We start from the raw sequence: 19,668 nt of genomic DNA, 5'->3' as shown, positions 1-19,668 counted from the left end.
CAGATATTGTGGAGCATCATTTGCCATTGAAACCTGAATGTCCTCCTGTCAAGCAAAAGCTGAGAAGAAGTCATCCTGATATGGCAGAAAAGATTAAGAATGAGGTCTTGAAGCAGATAGATGCAGGTTTCCTTGTCACTTCTGTATATCCTCAATGGATTGCCAGTATTGTGCCTGTTCCGAAGAAAGACGGAAAAGTTCGCATGTGTGTTGATTATAGAGATTTGAACAAAGCCAGTCCAAAAGATGATTTTCCTCTACCTCACATTGATATGTTGGTAGATAGCACGGCAAAGTTTGAGGTTTTCTCCTTTATGGATGGTTTTTCAGGATACAACCAAATTAAGATGGCACCTAAAGACATGGAAAAGACAACCTTTATTACGCCATGGGGGACATTCTGTTACAAAGTAATGCCTTTTGGGTTGAAGAATGCTGGCGCGACGTATTAGAGGGCCATGACCACTCTTTTCCATGATATGATGCACAAAGAAATTGAGGTTTATGTGGATGACATGATTGCCAAATCCCAGTCAGAGGAGGGGCACATGGAGGATCTGTTAAAGTTGTTTCAGCGTTTGAGAAAGTATCGTCTCCGCTTAAATCCAAACAAATGCACTTTTGGTGTCCGTTCCGGAAAATTATTGGGTTTCATTGTCAGTCAGAGAGGAATTGAAGTAGATCCTGATAAAGTCAAAGCAATTAAGGAAATGCCAGCACCAAAGACTGAGAAACAAGTGAGAGGTTTCCTCGGATGTTTGAATTATATCTCCAGGTTCATTTCCAATATGACTGCTACCTGTGAGCCAATCTTCAAGTTGTTAAAGAAAAATCAGGGATGTGTGTGGAATGAGGATTGTCAGAAAGCTTTTGACAACATCAAAGAATATCTGCTTGAACCTCCCATTTTGCTTCCTCCAGTCGAGGGAAGGCCTTTGATTATGTACCTCACAGTACTTGAAAATTCAATGGGATGTGTGTTGGGTCAGCATGACGAGTCTGGTCGAAAAGAGTATGCAATATACTACCTTAGCAAAAAGTTTACCGAGTGCGAAACAAGATACTCGCTGCTCGAGAAAACTTGTTGTGCTTTGGTGTGGGCTGCTCGCCGACTAAGACAGTATATGTTGAACCACACCACCCTATTGATTTCCAAAATGGATCCAATTAAGTATGTATTTGAGAAACCTGCATTAACTGGAAGGATCGCTCGCTGGCAAATGTTGTTATCAGAATATGATATTGAATATCGAGCTCAGAAAGCTGTGAAAGGAAGTGTGTTGGCAGAGTACCTCGCTCACCAACCAATTGATGATCATCAATCTATCAGAATGGACTTCCCAGATGAAGATATAATGTATTTGAGATCTCAAGATTGGGATGAACCGTTGCCAGAAGAAGGACCAGATCCTGAATCCAAGTGGGGTTTAATTTTTGATGGAGCTTCTAACGTTCATGGCCATGGAATTGGCGCCATTATTGTCACTCCGCATGGGTCACATGTACCTTTCACTGCAAGGATATGTTTTGATTGTATGAATAATATTGCTGAGTATGAAGCTTGCATCATGGGACTTGAAGAGGCCATTAATTTGAGAATTAAGATTCTTGATGTTTATGGAGATTCTGCGCTTGTGATTAATCAGATTAAAGGAGAATGGGAAACTCGTCATCCTGGCTTGATCCCTTACAAAGATTACGCCAGAAGGCTGTTGACATTCTTTAACAAAGTTGAATTCCACCACATCCCTCGAGATGAGAATCAGATGGCTGATGCATTAGCCACATTGTCCTCCATGTACAAAGTGAACTTCCATAATGAGGAACCTCAGATTACAATCAGGCGTCTTGATAGACCTGCTCATGTATTTGCAGTTGAGGAATCAACAGATGAAAAGCCTTGGTATTTCGATATTAAGCACTTCCTTCAGACTCAAGAATACCCACTTGGGGCATCAAATAAAGATAAGAAAACTTTGAGGAGATTGGCTGGTAGTTTCTTCATCAATGCTGATGTTTTGTATAAAAGGAATTATGACATGGTTTTGCTCAGATGCGTGGATAGACACGAAGCAGACATGTTGATGCATGAAATCCATGAAGGTTCTTTTGGTACTCATGCCAATGGACATTCGATGGCTAAAAAGATGCTCAGAGCAGGTTACTATTGGCTGACAATGGAATCTGATTGCTACAAGTTTGTAAAGAAGTGTCACAAGTGTCAGGTGTATGCTGACAAGATTCATGTGCCTCCGACACTTCTCAATGTTATTTCTTCTCCATGGCCTTTATCTATGTGGGGTATCAATATGATTGGCATGATTGAACCCAAGGCTTCAAACGGACATCGATTCATCCTGGTAGCAATCGATTATTTTACCAAGTGGGTAGAAGCTGCTTCATATGCTAATGTGACAAAGCAAGTTGTGGTCAGATTTATCAAGAACAACATCATCTGCAGATATGGTGTACCGAGCAAGATCATTACTGATAATGGCTCGAATCTGAACAACAGCATGATGAGAGAACTGTGTGAAAGTTTCAAAATTGAACATCACAACTTTTCGCCTTATAGGCCCAAGATGAATGGAGCTGTTGAAGCAGCAAATAAGAATATTAAGAAGATTGTGCAAAAGATGGTTGTCACGTACAAGGACTGGCACGATATGCTCCCATTTGCTTTGCATGGGTACCGTACATCTGTTCGTACTTCAACCGGGGCAACCCCCTTTTCTTTGGTTTACGGTATGGAAGCAGTGCTCCCCATTGAGGTTGAGATTCCATCGTTGAGAGTTTTAATGGAAACCAAATTATTTGAGGCTGAGTGGTGTCAGAGCAGGTTTGATCAATTGAATTTGATAGAAGAAAAGAGAATGACGGCTTTATGCCATGGTCAGTTGTACCAGAAAAGAATGAAGAAAACTTTTGATAAGAAGGTTCGACCTCGTGTATTCAGAGAAGGCGACCTCGTGCTCAAAAGGATCTTGTCTTTCACTTTCGATTCAAGGGGCAAATGAACTCCTAATTTCGAAGGACCATATGTTGTTAAGAAAGCCTTCTCTGGCGGTGCATTAATTCTTGCAACTATGGATGGAGAAGAGCTCCCACGTCCCGTGAATGCTGATGTAGTCAAGAAATACTTCGCCTAAAAGTAATAAAAGAACAGCTCGCTAAGTTGAAAACCCGAAAGGGCGGCTTAGGCAAAAAAGAGCGTCTCGGTGGATTGAAAACCCGAAAGGGCGGTCCAGGCAAAAATTAGAGACATAAACATAATAAAATACCCGGTGGACTGAAAACCCGAAAGGGCGGTCCAGGAAAAAGTTAGGGATTCATGGCAAGTAACTACATCAGACAAGACTTGATCATCAGCAGTCATTCGTTTATCATGAAGAAGTTCAACACATTTCAACGGAAGCCTTTGCTTAGGAATTCCAAGTTGAGAGAGAGGATGGGGTCATTACATTTCAATGTACCTTTTCCACAAAATTACCACTTTCCAAACTTTGTAATAATCCATGGGGTCTTGCCTTTTGCAGGCTACCATTCTATTAAAAAAGTTTGAGCCTTTACCCTTTTATTGGCAATTTTATTTCTTTCATATCTCTCAAAATGTCATTTATTGTTGATAGTAATTTTTGAAACAAAAAGAAAATTGATCTCAACAAAATCCTTTTTTGAAATATATAAAAGGAAGTTTTACTTTGATTCATGAGTGCATTACAAGGAATGGGTATGTTGATATATTCATATGCAAAAGAAGAAGAATGTGTTCCACTCAATGCACCTTTGGCCTGATTTGAATATGGTGTAGAACTCAACTATTTTTGTTCTCTCAGCTACAATGTTCCCTAGTGTTGGGTAGCATTTATTCTGAAGCCATCAAAAGATTGTTATAGCAGTTTCTGCTCTGGTGTTCAGCTTGAGACATGCTTGATTATGTTATTTTCGTACTCCGTCTCTTGAGTTAATTCTTGTGCTAAGTTTTGGCAGCATATGCATCATTAACATACATCAAAAACAGTCATACATTCACATTCGCTATCATGAAGTTTACTGTCAAACAGACTGCTCTTTCATTTAGAGTATCTTAAGCAGAAAAAGCTCACATTCCTTGAAAATCCCCACTGAATTTGTTTCTAGGTGGATAATATGTTTCAGTTATTCTGTTCAGATGTCTGCGAACAGAAGACTAATGAGTTCCTCTCTCACTTAGTCCAGTCTTTTTGGCAGTTTCTTTCCATTTGGTCATGGATTGAATTTTGGTTGCTGGACGATGAATATTGAGATTATGCATTTGTGTTTGCATCCTCAAGTCATTGAAAAAGTATTATTGATTGCTCTTCACCGTCATTGGTACAAATGGGCATCTCTTCATACCTTCAGTGGAACGTTGGTATGTGTTATCGTCAGTGGTACGGCGGTACATCTCTTTCATCATTAGTGGTACGTCGATGAATTATCTCTTTTTATATCATCAGTGGTACGGTGGTATATCTCTTCATACCTTCAGTGGAACGTTGGTATGTGTTATCGTCAGTGGTACGGCGGTACATCTCTTTCATCGTCAGTGGTACGTCGATGAATTATCTCTTTTATATCATCAGTGGTACGGTGGTATATCTCTTCATGCCTTCAGTGGAACGTTGGTATGTGTTATCGTCAGTGGTACGGCGGTACATCTCTTTCATCGCCAGTGGTACGTCGATGAATTATCTCTTTTATATCATCAGTGGTAAGGTGGTGTATCTCTTTATGCCTTCAGTGGAACATTGGTATGTGTTATCGTCAGTGGGACGGCGGTACATCTCTTTCATCGTCAGTGGTACGTCGATGAATTATCTCTTTTATATCATCAGTGGTACGGTGGTATATCTCTTCATGCCTTCAGTGGAACGTTGGTATGTGTTATCGTCAGTGGTACGGCGGTAGATCTCTTTCATCGTCAGTGGTACGTCGATGAATTATCTCTTTTTTATATCATCAGTGGTACGGTGATATATCTCCTCATGCCTTCAGTGGAACGTTGGTATGTGTTATCGTCAGTGGTACGGCGGTACATTTCTTTCATCGTCAGTGGTACGTTGATGAATTATCTCTTTTATATCATCAGTGGTACGGTGGTATATCTCTTCATACCTTCAGTGGAACGTTGGTATGTGTTATCGTCAGTGGTACGGCGGTACATCCCTTTCATCGTCAGTGGTACAGCGGTATATCTCTTTCATCGTCAGTGGTACGTCGATGAATTATCTCTTTTATATCATCAGTGGTACGGTGGTATATCTCTTCATGCCTTCAGTGGAACGTTGGTATGTGTTATCGTCAGTGGTACGGCGGTATATCTCTTTCATCGTTAATGGTATGTCGATGAATTATCTCTTCTATATCATCAGTGGTACGGTGGTATATCTCTTCATACCTTCAGTGGAACGTTGGTATGTGTTATGGTCAGTGGTACGGCGGTACATCTCTTTCATCGTCAGTGGTACGGCGGTATATCTCTTTCATCGTCAGTGGTACGTCGATGAATTATCTCTTTTATATCATCAGTGGTACAGTGGTATATCTCTTCATGCCTTCAGTGGAACGTTGGTATGTGTTATCGTCAGTGGTACGACGGTATATCTCTTTCATCGTCAGTGGTACGTCGATGAATTATCTCTTCTATATCATCAGTGGTACGGTGGTATATCTCTTCATACCTTCAGTGGAACGTTGGTATGTGTTATCGTCAGTGGTACGGCGGTACATCTCTTTCATCGTCAGTGGTACGGCGGTATATCTCTTTCATCGTCAGTGGTACGTCGATGAATTATCTCTTTTATATCATCAGTGGTACGGTGGTATATCTCTTCATGCCTTCAGTGGAACGTTAGTATGTGTTATCGTCAGTGGTACGGCGGTACATCTCTTTCATCGTCAGTGGTACGGCGGTATATCTCTTTCATCGTCAGTGGTACGTTAATGAATTATCTCTTTTTATATCATCAGTGGTACGGTGGTATATCTCTTCATGCCTTTAGTGGAACGTTGGTATGTGTTATCGTCAGTGGTACGGCGGTACATCTCTTTCATCGTCAATGGTACGTCGATGAATTATCTCTTTTTATATCATCAGTGGTACGGTGGTATACCTCTTCATACCTTCGGTGGAACGTTGGTATATGCTATCGTCAATGGTACGGCGGTACATCTCTTCATATCATCAGTGGTACGATGGTGTGTTTTCTGTTAACGGAAGATTGGCATTCTGATTCAGGATGCATATTTTTCTCATCCCCAGTGAAAGAGGATGCCCCCTTTATCATCTCCAGCGAAAGGTGATTGCTTTAACCTCTCTGGTGCGAAATGTTTTCCCCGGAGAAGTGTCTATTTCCACCAAAGTTTCGTCTCTCCAACAAAGTCTTGCCTTCCCCAGTGGAGTTCTGCCCGCAAGACATTTGTTTCCCCAGTAGGAGTTCCTTTTCCTCCCCGGTGTTGTCATGTTTTATCCTCATCGTATGCATTCATTAAACATTGCATAATATCTTAGGTTCAAAAATTGTGTTTTATATATTTAAGGCTCTTCGATTTCGTCAAAACGAAGATTTCCAATCATCGTATCTCCGAATCGAAGAAACTTAAATAGGGGCATCTGTCATACCCCAATTTTTGACCCTAAGATTACACATCATTTGTATACCAATCATCAATCAAGAGTTTCATCTTAGAGATCTACTGGTGATGTTGTGATCAATTCAACTGCAAAGGAATCATCGAGCACTAATGTTTTAGTCTTGTATATATTGTTTTACTAACCAAAATACCAAAAATATTGCATTGTGCTTTTGTGTGTTTGTGTTTTGTAGGTACCAAGTCAAAATATCCCTCAAAAAGGCATTTTTCAGCATTCTTCAGGAAGCAATCGATTTGCATAATGGAGCAATCGATTGCACCAACTTGATTTTCACCAGATTTGCATTCTGCTTTCTGTGCAATCGATTGCACCAAAACAGCAATCGATTGCACCAACTCTTTTTTCACTAAATTCAGGCAGTGCAATCGATTGCACCAAAACAACAATCAATTGCACCAATGCGAAATTTTGAAGAATGAAGGCAAAATTCAGCTTTTGAAAGTGTTGACATCATTTGCAAGCATGGGAAGCATGACTTAGCTCTTGTATTTGATTTCCTACATCATCTAATCATGAACCCTCATGTGATTGCATCAAGACCATTGGATTTAATTTTTGGCTCCAAAACCATTTCCCAAGCCTAATTCTATTTTCCAATCCTAACTCCAAGTCACAAAATTACCCAATCCTAAGTGCTATAAATTGAGGCATTCCCCTCATCATTTTTCAAGCTTTGATAGCCAAGAAAACTCTTGCTCTTTCTCTCCTCACCTCTTCCAAACCCCTCACTCAAAGCTCTCTTCTTCTTCCATAAAAATTAGTGATTCACATCTTGAACCTCACTAATTTAGAGCTAAACCTCAACATAAACACTACTTTCTTCATCAATTGTGAGAGATCAAGGCCCGTGGTTGTGTGTTCTTGAAGAAGATTCAAAGTTTGTGAAAGATTTGGTAAAATTCTAGATCCATTCCATAATTCAAGATGTGATCCATTGTTGTTTATGCTTGATGCACCTTTGGTGCCACATTGATGAGATTTGCTTGCTTACTTGATACATTTTCGTGCACAAATTGATCCAAGATCTCAAGGTGTTTGATTTTATGTTTAAACTAGTTTTACTCCTTTTGATTGCTGTTTTTTTTGAAAAATTGCCTAGTGCAATCGATTGCTCTCTTGCTGCAATCGATTGCACAGTTGAAAAACTGCGCAGATTTTGAAAATTGAAGAAGGAGCAATCGATTGCACTCCTGGAGCAATCGATTGCTTGCTGAGCAGAATGTGTTTTTTGCCTTTTTGTGACTTGTCTTTGGTTCTAACTCATCTTCTACTCCATTCTTTTGATATTTTCTTTGAATCACAAGTTAGAGGCCTAAGTTCTCTCTAATTTCAATGGACTTAGGGCGTCGATAGGATGAGAATCCAAATCCGCAATATTAAGTGATTGAAATTATGGATGAAAGGAGCTTTTAATGTGGCTCCATCTTTTACTTCTCTTTATTTTGATCGATGAAAGTCTTAATACCTTGAGAATTCTTATGGATTCTTGGTAAAGAATAGATCACTCACCATTTTTCTTTTCGTGCGGTATTGCTTTCGGAGAGTGATCTACATATCGCTTCTCTCGCATGCATTAGCACATAAAGTTTTGACCGGCCTCGTTGTAGGGTGATTTCTACATAAATCACTTGGCGATCTGCTTAACATAGCGCAATATTTCGTGTCCCGAATTAAAAAAAGATCAAATATGGAAGAGAATTGTATGCGGTTGATTTAAGACTTATGGAGGTTTATCGTGTAGTCGCTATGATTTTATCAAGCTTCTGATAAATTTCTATTGAATTTAAATCCGAGTACATCCTTCACTCACCATCGATCTTCATTACTAACTTTGATAACATACTTGACAAGTTTCAAGATGGTTATCTTTAACATCTAACAATTGACTTTAATTTCCGCAATTTATTATATCGCTCTTTTATTTTACGCTTTATTGCTTTATTTTATCATTTCATCATATTTACATTCCGCCATTTTTTCTTTGTCCATTTGGACGTTTATAATTCCGCTATTTTCTCTTTGTCCATTTGGACATATGTTTATGTTTCCGCTATTTTCTTTTGTCCACTTGGACCATACTTTAATTTTATGCTAAAACACTAATAAATAACAAAAATCTAAAAAACACCTAAGGCTCTCTTTTGGACTATTGGTTACTATCCCTAGCATTTTGGAGATTCGGACATATGGACTTAGTACCTCTGGACCGTTGTTCTGTTGTTACTCTGCTGTTATTCTGTCTGTCTGGCATTGGATTGTTGTCTGTTTGTATGTGCAGGTATTTCCTTGAAAGCCCTTGATGGTTAATTCCAAGGCATTGATATAAGGATTTTACCCGAAAACAGCCGTTACTCTGCCCGATTTTCGTCAGAATTTTAATGTGCTTAATGCAAAGTGGTGCTAAGATAATAAATTCATCTGGATCCCCAAGTGATAATGTTGGTTTGGTATTGATAAGTCCAAAGGATGGGAAATCTACCTTGGCTCTTAATGTCAAGTGTTGGCTTCTTATTTCGGTTAGACCGTCTCTTTCCTTAGCTTTTATTTTACGCAATAGGATAGCCTCTTCATCTCCTCCCACTTCTTAAATTTTCAAAATCTTCTCCCTTTTTCAAAACCCTTCTTATGTTTGCAATCATTTTCAAAACGTTTTCTTTAAAAATATCTTTTGCCCTTAGTGGCTTTTTCTTCAAAAGTTTAGACACTGTTAATTGTCGAAACGAGTGGTTATACCCCACGATTTTGAAATTGATTGATATAATGAGATCTTTTCCGCGTGAGAGAGTTAGTGGCATACTCGTCGATTTTATCCGAGTTGGAGCCCTTCTTTCATTAGCGATGCAAAGAACTCGTTTGTTCTCATGCTCAAGATCAATGGCTGAGTATTTCTCTCCAACGACGATAAAGTGTTTATTCGTTTTAAAAATGTTTCCCATTTTAAGCGGAACTACATTAGCTCTGACTTCTCCATTGCACCGAGGAGGTATGTAGGCACAAGGCTTAACGTCTTGCCGAGCTTATTTTAAAAATAAAAAAAACCCTTTTTTAGCACACACGACACAGATTTTCAAAAAGGTTCCTGTGGAGTACCACAGATATGAGGGGTGCTTAAAACCTTCCCCTCATATAATCAACACCCGTACCTGAGATCTCTTTCTTGTTTTAAAAAACAAAACTTTGGGTTTTACGTTCTTTTCCCTTTTCCTTTGAAAAAATAAAGCGCGGTGGCGATTTCAAACAGAATATTGATTCGAGTCAATCTCATGGCTTCGATATCAGATTTTCCCCGCTACAGCGGCATCTTGGTTTGGTGAGGATAGCTCATAGGCTAGTCCGTAGTCCGTGTCGAGTCATGCTCTGATTTGTAACACTGGGGAACGATAGACTTAAGAGTTACTTATGACACTCTATTTTATTGTTTTGGATTATGTATCGTTTGGTTTATGTTTTGGTGATGTCTTATGATGCCGTTGAATGAAATTCCGCTGTGTTGATGATGTATTTTAATAATTTATTAAATCGTTCCTAATAAAGCATGACGAACGACTTATGGTTTCATTATTTTATTAATTGTGGTACCCTTGCTTTATGTTTACTCTAATTTCTATTTTAATTGCCGCGAGGGTTTAGAAGGGTGTTAAAATAGTGGTATCAGAGCATGGTCGGTCGTTGTGACCAGAGTCTTGTTACTATTTCCTGTATGCGACTAGTGTGTGTATCACTGTCGATACTTTTGTTCTAACGAAATTGTTTTGTGAATAAGCAGAACAATGGCTGGCAGAGGTGGAAGGAATGATGATGCAATTGCAGAGGCTCTGGGCATGATTGCTGGTGTGCTGGGAGGGAATGCTAATGGAGCTGGGATTGGTGCTGACAGGCAGTTGAACAGCTTTCAGAGGAACAATCCTCCATTGTTCAAGGACACACATGATCCTGAAGGTGCTCAGAAGTGGCTTAAGGAGATCGAGAGGATTTTCAGAGTCATCGATTGTGCTGAGAATCTGAAAGTGAGGTATGGTACTCACATGTTGTCCGAAGAGGCTGATGACTGGTGAATGGCTACTAGAGCTGAAATGGATGCTGACGGTGTAGCCATTTCTTGGGCTGTGTTTAAGAGAGAGTTTCTGAGGAGGTATTTTCCTGAAGACGTTCGAGGCAGGAAAGAAATTGAATTTTTGGAGCTGACTCAAGGTAACATGACAGTACCAGAGTATGCTTCGAAATTTGTTGAGTTGGCGAAGTACTATGTTCACTACAACAATGATGAAGCTAGTGAATTCTCAAAGTGCATCAAGTTTGAGAATGGTCTTCGTGATGAGATCAAGCAAGGAATCATGTACCAGAGAATTTGGCGATTTGTCGACTTGGTGGACTGTAGTAGGATCTTCGAAGAGGATAACCTTAAGCTGAAGTCATTTCACTCTCGTGAGTTGGTTGACAAGAAAGGTAAGAAGCCTATGGATAGAGGTAAGCTATATGGTAGATGAAACCCAAAAGCTGGTAATTGGAAAAGGCCTAGTGGGGGAGATTCTGGTGCTCCCGTTAGGTGCTACAACTGTGGTGAACCTGGGCATAGAAGGAACGAGTGCAAGAGTGGGGAGAAGAAGTGCTTCAAGTGTGGTAAGGCAGATCATATTGCTTCTGACTGCAGAATGAGGACTGTGACTTGCTACAACTGTGGCGAAGAAGGCCATATCAGTCCGCAGTGCACCAAGCAAAAGAAGGATCAGTCTGGAGGAAAGGTTTTTGCCTTGCCGGGATCAGAGACTACTCCAGAGGATAGATTGATTAAAGGTACATGTTTCATACATGACACACCTTTGATTGCGATTATTGATACTGGTGCGACTCACTCGTTTATTTCATTGGATTGTGTTAAGAGGTTAAATTTAGAGATATCTTGCATAAATGGAAGTATGGTTATTGACACTCATGCGTCGGGTTTAGTGACCACTTCATCTGCATGTTTGAACTGTCCTATTGATATATTTGGTAGGAAGTTTGGAATGGACTTAGTGTGCCTTCCGCTGGAACAACTTGACGTTATTTTGGGGATGAACTGGTTGCAATTCAATCGAGTTCATATCAATTGTTTTACAAAGACGGTTATCTTTCTTGAAGAGGTTGGTGTCGAGGATTTAGCAATGACTGTGAGACAGGTGGGTGAGGCGGTTAAGGACGGAGCAGTCGTGTTTATGTTATTTGCATCGATGGAGATGAAAGGAAAGGCAGTGAGTAGTGAATTGACGGTGGTATGTGATTTTCCAGAGGTTTTTCCGGAAGATGTTAGAGAGTTGCCACCTGAGAGAGAAGTGGAATTTGCTATTGAGTTGATTCCTGGAACTAGTCCTGTGTCGATGGCACCTTATAGAATGTCGGCATCTGAGTTGACTGAGTTGAAGAGTCAATTAGAAGAATTGCTGGAGAAGGAATTTATTCGTCCGAGTGTGTCACCATGGGGTGCACCGGTGTTATTGGTGAAGAAGAAGGAAGGGTCTATGAGGTTGTGCGTAGACTACAGACAGCTGAAGAAAGTTACTATCAAGAACCGGTATCCTTTGCCAAGGATTGATGATTTGATGGATCAGCTAGTCGGAGCAAGTGTGTTTAGTAAGATTGATTTGGGGTCTGGATATCATCAGATTCGAGTGAAGACGGACGATATTCAGAAGACTGCATTCAGAACAAGGTATGGTCATTATGAATATACTGTGATGCCATTTGGAGTTACTAATGCACCTGGTGTTTTTATGGAGTATATGAATAGGATTTTTCATCCCTATCTCGATAAGTTCGTCGTGGTGTTTATTGACGACATTCTGATATATTCCAAAAGCGAAGAAGAACATAAGGAACATCTCAGAATTGTGTTGGAGATATTGAAAGAGAAGAAGCTCTATGCCAAACTATCAAAGTGTGAATTCTGGTTAAGCGAAGTAAGCTTCCTTGGTCACGTGATTTCCAAGGATGGTATTGCCGTAGATCCGATGAAAGTAGAAGTTGTGTCTCAGTGGGAAGCTCCGAAGTCTGTTTCTGAAATTTGTAGCTTTCTGGGTCTTGCAGGTTACTATCGGAAGTTTATAGAAGGATTTTCGAAGTTAGCTTTACCGTTGACGAAATTGACTAGAAAAGGGAAAGCGTTTATTTGGGACTCAAAGTGCGAAGAAGGATTTCAAGACTTGAAGAAGAGGTTGACTAGTGCTCTCATTCTAATTTTGCCGAATCCGACGGAATCTTTTGTAGTATATTGTGATGCTTCATTGATGGGTTTAGGTGGTGTATTGATGCAAAATCAACAGGTAGTGGCTTATGCGTCGAGACAACTCAAAGTTCCTGAGAAGAATTACCCGACTCACGACTTAGAGTTGGCAGCAGTGGTATTTGTGTTGAAACTGTGGAGGCATTATCTGTATGGTTCAAGGTTTGAAGTGTTTAGTGATCATAAGAGCCTGAAGTATCTCTTCGGTCAGAAAGAACTTAATATGAGGCAGAGAAGGTGGCTAGAATTCCTTAAAGACTATGATTTTGGTTTGAATTACCACCCTGGTAAGGCAAACGTGGTTGCTGATGCTTTGAGTAGGAAATCCTTACATATGTCTATGCTGATGGTGCGAGAATTGGATTTGATTGAGCAATTTCGAGATTTAAGTTTAGTATGTGAAGGTACTTCTAATAGTATTAAATTGGGTATGCTAAAGTTGACAAGTGGGATCCTTGAATAAATTTGAGAGGGTCAGAAAACTGATGTTGAGATGGTAGACAGGTTGACTTTGATTAACCAAGACAAAGGAGGTGATTTCAGAATTGATGAGAATGGCATAATGAGGTTTGGAGACCGTGTTTGTATTCCTGATGTTGCCGAACTAAGGAAGAGTATTTTGGAAGAAGGACATCGTAGTGGATTGAGTATTCATCCTGGTGCTACCAAGATGTATCATGACTTGAAGAAGTTATTCTGGTGGCCTGGAATGAAAAAGGAAATAGCTGAATTTGTTTACTCTTGTTTGACTTGCCAGAAGTCAAAAATCGAACATCAGAAGCCGTATGGAGCTATGCAACCTTTGTTTATTCCTGAATGGAAGTGGGATAATATATCAATGGACTTTGTTTCTGGTTTGCCGAGAACAACTAAGAACTGTGAAGCCATTTGGGTTATTATAGATAGACTGACGAAGTCTGCTCACTTCATACCGATGAGAATGGATTATCCTATGGAGAAGTTGGCTCAGTTGTATATTGAGAAAATAGTGAGTTTACATGGTATTCCTTCGAGTATCGTGTCAGATAGAGATCCAAGGTTTACATCTAGATTCTGGGAAGGTTTGCAGAAGGCTTTGGGGACTAAGTTGAGGTTGAGTTATGCTTATCATCCGCAGACTGATGGTCAAACTGAAAGAACGATTCAATCATTGGAAGATTTGTTGCGTGCCTGTGTACTGGAAAAAGGTGGTGCGTGGGATAGTTATTTGCCGTTGATTGAATTTACCTACAACAATAGTTACCATTCGAGTATTGGTATGGCTCCGTTTGAAGCTTTGTATGGTAGGAGGTGTAGGACACCATTGTGTTGGTATGAATCTGGTGAAAGTGCGGTGATTGGGCCAGAGATTGTTCAAGAGACGACAGAAAAGATTAGGATGATTCAAGAAAAGATGAAAGCTTCTCAGAGTCGTCAGAAAAGCTATCATGATAAGAGACGAAGGACACTTGAATTTCAAGAGGGAGATCATGTGTTTCTGAGAGTGACTCCTTCGACGGGTGTTGGTCGAGCACTAAAGTCAAGGAAGTTGACGCCACGTTTTATTGGTCCGTTTCAGATTACGGAAAGAGTAGGAGAGGTGGCCTATCGTATTGCTTTACCACCGACACTTGTGAACTTACATGACGTATTTCATGTGTCTCAATTGAGGAAATACATTGCGGATCCGTCCCATGTAATCCAAGTGGACGACGTGCAAGTGAAAGACAATTTGACAGTTGAAGCCTTGCCTATGAGAATTGAGGATCGGAAGTTAAAGCAACTGCGTGGTAAGGAAATAGCTTTAGTCCGAGTGGCTTGGGGAGGAGCAGCAGGTGGGAATGTTACTTGGGAGTTGGAGAGTCAGATGAAGGACTCCTATCCCGAACTCTTCGTTTGAGGTATGTTTTCGAGGACGAAAACTCTTTTAGTGGGGGAGAGTTGTAACACCCCATATTTTCCATTATTTAATTTAATTAGATTTTAAATTATTTAATTGGATTAGTTGGCATTTTTGGTGAATTATTGAGAAATAATGTAGAAATAGACAATTGGGCTTAGTGTAGTGTTAGCAAAGGGGAGGTGTTAACTATGTAAGCCTTATTGAGATATTTTATATTTTTCATAAAATAAGGAGATTGGGAAAAGAAGGAAATCAGAAGCAAAAGAGAAAGTCTGAGAAAAAGAGAAGATACGTGAAAAGGAGAAGAAGAGGAAGAAGAGGACCTTCAAAGATTCGACTCAAGAGGTAAGGGGGACTCTTCGGGTTAGTGATTATTATATAATCAAGGGTAGTGGAACTGATTAGGATTGTTGTTTGGTTCGATTGCATGTTTTGGTTTTGGGGTTTTGGGGAATTTAGGTTGTTTATGTTGATTTGATGCAATTGATGAATTTGATGAATGGTTAGTGTTAAATGACTTCTAAAACGTGTTATATTTGTATTATAATATGTTATTTGATGATGTTTTTAGTATGAGACTGTTTTGGTGCGATTTGGATGAAATTGGGAGAAGAAACAGGTTAAAATCAAAGAAAAATTCTGCATCTGCGAAGAATGCGTCGACCTAAGCGTCAGATGCGTTGACCTAAGTATCAGTTTGCGTCGACCTGGGTGACAGCATGCATCGACCTATAGGGTCAGCATGCGCATACCCGAGGGGGACAGAAAATTCGATGCGTCGACCTGAAGGGGGGTTTGCGTCGACGCATGGCAGCCAATTTTTGACAAATTTTCTGAGGGGCATAACTTTCAAACCGTACATCCGTTTTGAGCACCGTTTTGAGCGTTGTGAAGCTAATTTAAAGCTTTATGTGACGAGTTGATGAAATGGATAGTGGTCCTATTTGATTTTAAATGGTGATTTAATTTAATTAATGGACTATATCATTGTGTACATATATGTGTGAATGTAACAATGTGTTGTTGTTGTGGTGGTGTAGCCACTTGAATTTCAATTGATTGGGTGGTGTTTTGACATGATTATATGTGATATGACTGAATGATTGTTAATACATGTGCATGCTTATTGGTGATGAAATGGTGAGTTGTAATGAGACGATGCGAAGCATCGGATCGGTGATGTTATAAGTATGTCATATGTGTACATTCATTCATATGCATTTTGGTGATGGATCCCGGTGATGTTGTGGATCAGATGGTGGGCATAATTCCCATTGTGCGGAATTTGTGCCGGTTAGACTGTATCTAGATGAAAGATCAGTTGGATGGGTTTAGCCCATGTATGGTACCACATGCATAGTGTCAATTCATTCATGTGCATGATAATATAGTATGATCAAACGATTGTGCATTATACTTGGTGATGTGTTTGTGTTGGTGCTTGATCCGTTGTTATAAATCTGAATACATGTTGTGATTAGGTGAATGATAATGCTATGATGTTTTATTACTTATGACTGTATAATACTTGTTAATTCGAATGAGACTCACCCTTACATGTTGATATTCTCAGATTAAGGAGTAGCGGCATCTTGGTTTGGTGAGGATAGCTCATAGGCTAGTCCGTAGTCCGTGTCGAGTCATGCTCTGATTTGTAACATTGGGGAACAATAGACTTAAGAGTTACTTATGATACTATATTTTATTGTTTTGGATTATGTATCGTTTGGTTTATGTTTTGGTGATGTCTTACGATACCGTTGAATGAAATTTCGCTGTGTTGATGATGTATTTTGATAATTTATTAAATCGTTCCTAATAAAGCATGACGAACTACTTATGGTTTCATTATTTTATTAATTGTGGCACCCTTGCTTTATGTTTACTTTGATTTTTATTTTAATTGTCGCGGGGGTTTAGAAGGGTGTTACAGTGGAGGCCTTTGAAGATGTATGTACAAAGCCTTACCGGCAGTTTGATAACAGTTGAATATTTATAATAAACAATTAAAAGGTTTTTGAAAACAGAAGAAGTGAAGATGGACATAGGTCACATAGGTATCTGAAGAGTTTCACTGGGAATAATGCCCTTCAAATACCAGAAGAATGTTTTGAAAACAGAAAGAAGATTTTGTAAATACAGTTTTTGAAAACAAACTAAGAAAAGAAAAACAAAGGTGCTAGGACTTACACTCTAATAGAGGCCCAGTACTTTATAGTACTGGTTGACGGTTATGAAAAACAGTTGAAAAAAAGATTTGCAATTTGAAATGATTACTGTTGTGAAAACAGTTGATTATTTGTAAAACAAAAGAGGGGGTTGGGACTTACACTCTATTAGAGGCCCATTTGAAAAAGATTTACTATTTGTGAAAACAGTTGAAAAGATGCGAGGTTCTGTTGTTTGAAAACCTCGATCGTCTGTTTACTTTGAGTTTTGAAAACAGTTTGAATTTTGACAAAAAGTCAACTCAATTAGAGTAAAGATAATATATATATCCTTAATTAAGACCTTAATGATTAGGATTTTATCACTAATAATATTTATGAGATATTAGGTTTTGAAATTTCAATGAAAATATGTATTAAAATATATTTGAAACACTTAAAAACAATACCATTTTTAACCTAATAAAAATATATAAAATGAATAATATTTTTGTGATTATTTTGATTATTCATAATATATATGTGTTAATTAACAAGTGTGTGAAAAATGAAGTGAAAATGATTTAGTTTGATAGGTGAATTAATTATGTGAAGTTGTGAAGAAAATAAGTGAGAAAAGTGATAAAAAATAAGGATTTGTCTCTACCAAGGCTTGAACCCATGCTCTCATGGTTACCACACAAAAAAAAAGCCAACTGAGCTACACGCTCAGTGTGACTAAAGAGGGACTCCACTTGGTTATATGTGAAACACGCGTGTAAAAATGAAAAATAAAAACAAAAGGTCTGAGGGGGGGATCGAACCCCAGACCTTATGGCAAGAGAAGCAAGAAGCGCATGTGACCAAGTGAGCTAAACGATGTATTCGTTTAGAATACACCTTGAAATAAATATATTTTAAACTCGTCCCTGGGAATTTGAAAATGGCGTGCTTCACCATCTTCGTCTTCAACCTCAAGCTCCACCATTTTAGAATTTCCAACTCTCTCAAATCTCAACCATTTTCAGAGATGTAAAGAGTAAACTTGTTCTAAATTCACTCACGATTCCAGATATATAACTAACATGAATTTATATTAACTATATCTACTGAATTAAACAAAATACGTGAAGAACCCTAAAATTCAAAAATAAAATTAAATGATGATGATCATGAATAAATGCATGAGAGTAGAGGGCTTTTGATCCTCTAGTGATGCTGAACAAACTGGTATCGAGATATACGAGAAAGAGTACTTGAATAAGTAGGTTAGAGTCTGAAAAAATACCTCTGAAAATGGAGGTCGTGAGGATGATGAGGAACACCTGGGCTTGTGTGAGTGATCTTAAAAGCTTTCTTGGGACTCAGTGATGCTAACTGAATACTTATTGTGACTTGAATACCTCAGAATTGTTCTACCCGACCCCTTCGATTTGAGCTTCAAGTGAACATGGAGGTTGATGAATCTGCGGTTACAGATGAGCTGCGACCATCTGAATAGCTTCACCACACCCTAAGGAACATGTTTGGATGCTTGGATTTGCTTGACACCTTCTGAATTGCTCTATGGACCTTCAACTGCACGAGCTCCAAAATGAAAGCAACAATGGTGTTCCTCCACTTACAGAAGTGATCCAGGTGCTTGGATCACCTCAAATGAACCCCTTTGAGATGTTAGAATGCTTACTTTCCAAAGAAGAGCTCTGGTTTGAAGAAAACGATTCTTCTTGCCAAAGAACATTGAAAAACCATAAGCATGAGAGAGAGAAGGAGAAAGCAAGGAATTGAGTTGCTTTGGTGTGTTTAATATGAAGGAGAGCTTTTATATTTATAGGCAAACGGTTTTGTACAGATTGAGGGAGTGAGCTTGCTTAATGAGGGAGTTTTGGTTTCTTGGCCATGAAGGAATTCAAGGAATATCCAAAATGCAATGATGGCCAAAACGAGTTTAGCTCCCTGTCCATTGATTCCATCTGATCTTAGGGAACATTTCTGATGCAGAATGAGCTCTAATTGGTTGGTGAGAAGATTCCTTTGATGATTCACCCATTTGCCATAAATTCCCAAATGTAATCATTACATAATCACATGTTCTTGTTTTGGGAATCTTCCTCAATCCTTATGCCATGGTGAAAATGAATGCATGGTATGTTTGCATATGTGTTATGGGTCGTGTAGCATCCATTTGTGAGGTCATATGCACAAAATTGTAAAGTTCCAAAATGATGCATGACCTATAATTTTCCTTCATGAGGCCAACTTTGAACAAGCATAACTCTTAGCTCAAAATGAATTTGGAGAAGGTTGAGCACAATTTGGAAAGCCCTAAACATCTACTTCAATTTATTAGTTTGGGGTTTCTTCAGAATCATTTGGGAAAATTGTGAAAAATGAGCTCAAAGTTGGAAGAAAACTAGGTTAAAAACACTTAGAAAAATTTCTCAGTTTTTATGACCTAAAGCTTCCAAATTCCAAATCTCTTAAATGATTGATTTCTTGAAAAAAGTTGCATTGTAAGATGTTGTTTTATTTTGCAAGATCTACAACTTTCATGTTGGAAGTTTTTTGAGTTGTGTAGGTGAAATTTTGAGTTCCCACAATGCCCTTAAAAACCCTAATTCTCGACTTTTTGATCCTTGGTGAATTTTCTTGAATTTCTTTGGTCAAATTACTTTAATAATCATATATTGATGATATTGATCAT

Source organism: Vicia villosa, linkage group LG3 (assembly GCF_029867415.1).
Source record: "Vicia villosa cultivar HV-30 ecotype Madison, WI linkage group LG3, Vvil1.0, whole genome shotgun sequence".
Taxonomy (NCBI): domain Eukaryota; kingdom Viridiplantae; phylum Streptophyta; class Magnoliopsida; order Fabales; family Fabaceae; genus Vicia; species Vicia villosa.
This window is presented reverse-complemented; position numbering follows the sequence as displayed.